The sequence below is a fragment of the Panthera leo genome, chromosome B2 (genome assembly GCF_018350215.1).
Source record: "Panthera leo isolate Ple1 chromosome B2, P.leo_Ple1_pat1.1, whole genome shotgun sequence".
NCBI lineage: Eukaryota > Metazoa > Chordata > Mammalia > Carnivora > Felidae > Panthera > Panthera leo.
In genome coordinates this window covers 81,144,492-81,149,240 of record NC_056683.1, presented here as the reverse complement: position 1 = coordinate 81,149,240, position 4,749 = coordinate 81,144,492, and positions in this window count along the sequence as shown.

Here is a 4,749-nt window from a genome sequence, read left to right as displayed (position 1 = left end):
CAAGCAGTTCTTTATAAATTGGCTATCTTTTTAAAATTTTAGTTACTACAATATGAACTTCTATACTCATGTAAAAGTCTAATGGTCTTCTCTAGATTAGGTAATAAAGTCAGTTCCCAACTTGAATGAATTTGTGATATTATATGAGTCATAATGAGACTTTCCCTAAGAATTTAAAAATAGTAGGAAAAAAAATGAGAACTTTTGGCTATGATACAGTGTAATCAGAATATTATTATAGAGGCAAAATGGATAATGACACTCCTCTGTTTGAAATACTTCTGGACACCTGGATGGCTCCTGGTTTAAGCATCCAACTCTTGATTTCTGCTCAGATCATGATCTCACAGTTTGTGAGTTTGAGCCCCACAAAGGGCTCTGTGGGCTGACAGCGCGTATCCTACTTGGGATACTTCCTCTCTCTCTGCCCCTTCCCTACTTGCTCTCACTCTGTCTCTCAAAATAAATAAATAAAAACTTTTAAATAAATCAATTAAATTAAACACTTCTAAGCTTTCTCATTATACTTAATCTAGAGACCAGTATTTTGGTTTCATTTATTTTTTTTAACGTTTATTTATTCTTGAGAGAGAAACAGAGCGTGCGTGGGGGAGGGGCAGAGAGAGAGGGAGACACAGAATCCAAAGCAGGCTCCAGTCTCTGAGCTGTCAGCACAGAGCCCAACGCAGGGCTGGAACCCACAAACCGTGAGATCTTGACCTGAGCCACAGTCGGACACTTAACTGCCTGAGCCACCCAGGCCACTCCAAGACCAGTATTTTGAATACAACCTGTAAGTTCCAGCACGTCCTTGCCCCTGCTTACCACACCAGCCTCTCCTACTTGTTTTTTGTCTCAACATGCTCTATTTCCTCAGCTGGAACACCCTTCTCTTGCCACTTGCCTCCCTTACCTAGCTAACGGCTTCCCATTCCTTCTCCTATCCTCTAGATTATTCTGTAGGGCCCTGCACATCTCCATCACACTCATTCTTCAATTGTTTCATGGTTGATTCCTCTAAGAGGTTTATTTATCCACCATTGTACTGAGCTCTTGCATTGAGCACCAATGATTCAGAATCACATCTGTTGAAGGATCGACTGACTTTGGATGACACCTCAGCCCAGCTTCCCCATTCCAATAGTAATAAAACGCTCTCTTCCATCACCATAGAGACAATGTGAAGAAAGTTCCCTTCTTGCAATGAGATAAAGGGAATCTCATTCCTTACCATAAGGATTATTCTTGAGTTAAAAGAGGGACTTATTCTTATTTTGCCCATAAATATCAAATACATTTATTTTGGGAAGGTGTTTTGTTTTTTTTTTCCCAACCAGCTTAGATAAACAATAACAATTTATACATCAAATACCAGTATTCAGAATATATAATAGAACACTTACAACATAACAATAAAAAGACAACCCAATTTAAGGTTGGGAAAGGAATTGGATATTTATCCAAAGCCTATATGCAAATGGCTAACAAAGAAACACGTGAAAAGATGTTCAACATGATTACTCATTAGGGAAATGCAATTCGAATCTACAATGAGATACCACTTCTCACTCCACTAGAATGGTTACAATTACAAGACAGACAATAACAAGTGTCATTGAGGATATGGAGAAATTAGAATACTTCTACATTGCTGGTAGGAATATAAAGTGGAAAAGCTATTTTGGAAAATAGTCAGTTTCTCAAAAAGTTAAAATTAGAATTATTATGTGTCATGGGCTGAACTGTGTCCTGAATTGTGTGAATTGAAGCCCTAACTCCCAGGACCTCAAAATGTGACTGCAATTGGATATAGAACCTTTAAAAAAAAGTAATTAAGGTACAATGAGATCACATGAGTGGGTCTTAACCCAACATTGCACTGGTGTTCTTATAAGAAAAGGAGATTAGAACACACACACACACACACACACACACACACACACACACAGGTAGAGAGAGGTAAAACATAAGGTGACCATGTGAAGATACAGCAAGAAAGTTGCCATCAGGAAACCAAGGAGAGAGACCTCCAAAAAAAAAAAAAAAAACCAAACCTGCTGATATCTCAATTTCAGACTTCTGGACTCCAGAACTGTGAAAAATAAAATTGTGTTGTTTAAAAGAATGAAGCAAAAAGAAATAAACCAAAAACAAATCTCTATTAAGATTTAAGAATTTTCCTCCATCTTCCACATCATTTTCTTGATAAAAATTCCCCTTGGAAAACAACAGTACTGAAGGGTGAAAAAGCTTCACCTGAAAGGCTGAGGACAGAGCATAAAGAATATGATAGAAAGCTACATGGTACCCTAGTGTAAACCTTTTTTTTTTTTTTTGTTAACCAAATCATCTTTATAGATATTTTAGAAACAAGGAATCTGCAGAACAAATGGCCCAGAACTTGAATGAACTACATAAATCAGAATATAATCAGTTTTCACTCTACCTGTTTATTGCTTCTGATGAAATTCTCTTGCCAAGTGCTACTAAATTTACCATTAGCTGCCATACATGAAATAAAATTATTTTTAAAATTCCCTAAATAATATTTGAAATGCATTTTAAATATAGGGCCTATTTGGTTAGTGTTCTGTATTCCATTTTATGTATTTATTTTCATAGCTTTCTTTACTTATTTGGCACAGTTTAGTTCAAATTGTAATTGTAAAACCTAAGATAGACAGTGTTTAGGTCACATTTACCCTCGTCTTTTACACTACTCTGTCGTAACCATACAATGAAACTGAAAGAGATGTGGTTTGAGTAGCTGTGAGGATTTCTGTTCATCTGTGCCAAGTTCCACATTATACTTATCTCTTTGCTATCACCCAAATACAGGCTCAGTTCATTAAAAAATGGTCTTTGTGCTACCCGTATGAGTCCATTCTTCTGGCTATATAAAATTGACTCCAAGTTCCCTTTGCCTTTGTCTCAAAGTTTTGTTTTGCTTTGTTTTGTTTCTTTGTATTCTGTAGCTATATTTCTTCTGCTCAATGAATGAGGAAAAAAAAACATAAGAATTCAATTTGTAAATTCTGAGTCTCAGGTCCTCAGGGAGCCTCTATCTCTGCCTCAGATTCTTTGGCCCAGCAATAAAAATTTTCCATAAGGTGGAATTTTTTAGACTGTGTGAAAGGGCCTCCTTTCTCTTAGCCTTAAATTAGAGGATTATAAGAGTCAGGTTAATTTTCATTCAACCTTATCTGTTTGGAGTGGAACAGTTCAAATTTAAAAACCATTTTTCTTTTTACAAGACTCAAATGAACTACATCTCAATGTGCTCAAGTATAATAAGTCAAAGAAAAGTGACAGTTGATTGTGTCATCCAGCCAAAAAATAGCAGAAATTTACCTGCTCTGGCTGAGGTCCAAGATTAGGTCGTGTAATATGATGACCCAACATTATCATGAGAACCAGAACTGCCAGTTTCCTAAATCAGGACAACCGTGCCTGAGGGGAACAATACCCAACCACATAAGATGGCTTCCTCAGCCTGTGTGGCACAGCTGTTTTCCTGAGACAGCACACAGGATCTTTAGTGAAGAGACTTTCCCATTTCCAATTACTCATGTCAGTGAAGCAGTATGCCCTATGGGGGAAACTGCAAAGACGCGTTTTCTTAAGTGGGGATATAATTACGTTTAATAAATATTTTAAATAGATCAAAATGAACATATTCTTTTCAAAAATGCCTACTCTGTGTTCCAAGGACCCAGGTTCAAAAGTGGCAAAGGTTTAATTAGACGTGCCTTTTCATTAACAAGTTGGCCTTCTGCAGGAGAGGAGCTCAGGCTGGGTGATTGCCACCGCCCCCATAAAACCAGTCAGAAAATCTGCAGACTTGGTGCCAGGAAATGAAGGATCCCCCCCAAAAAAGGAGTTCAAGGAGCACTTATTTCGATCTGTGCTTCAAGCTCAAAAACTCACTGCCAACAAAAGTGGGTGAGGCAGCTGCCATTTTAGTTAACCCATTCCCCTCCTGTAGCTGCTTTTGTAAACAAGCAGTAAGTTGTCCACAAGAGAGAACAGGTCTTCTGAGAGAATCGTTCTCAGGTTTTTTGACCGGTGATGAGGAAATGAATTCTTAAGGAGTTTGCTTCTGAACAAAACCTATGTTGGTTTGTATATTTCTAACAGTTCAACCGGCAGCCTAAAAGTCTCACAAGTACTTCTGAGGAGTATAGTTCCAAGAATCTGAAGGGTTGAATAAAAGATGTGAGAGAGAAACAGAGGTCGGTATCAGGAGCCAGGCTCACCAAAGAAGCCTCAATAGATAAATAAGTTACCTAACATAAAAGTAAGATGAAAAAAGGAGTTAGGGACTTTGGACACCAGAGGATGATTAAGCTAATTAAGGTAAGATTCAGTGTGTTTAGAAGCTAGCATGTCAAAAAGCATGCAAAAGTTATTTTTGGTTTCTTCTTGCTCCTTGTATTATTTCCATGCTCAATTATGTTTGCTTCATGGATAGGATTTCCTTAGTCATAAGCCATATTTATTAAAATCTGAGAAAATGAGAAGCCTAATTCTAGACCTTGACTACATTGGGTCAGACCTCTTAAAGCAGCACAACATCACCATCTAGTGTCCAAAACCTAAAACTTAAGTCAAATGTCACTGACCTATAAAATCAAACAGGTGCCTAAGGAAGAAACAATTATTCAGATAAGGAAACTGAAATTCAGAGAACTTAAGTGATTTATTTGCTTGTTATTAGAGTTACGAGAAAACAGATCTCTTTACACCCAG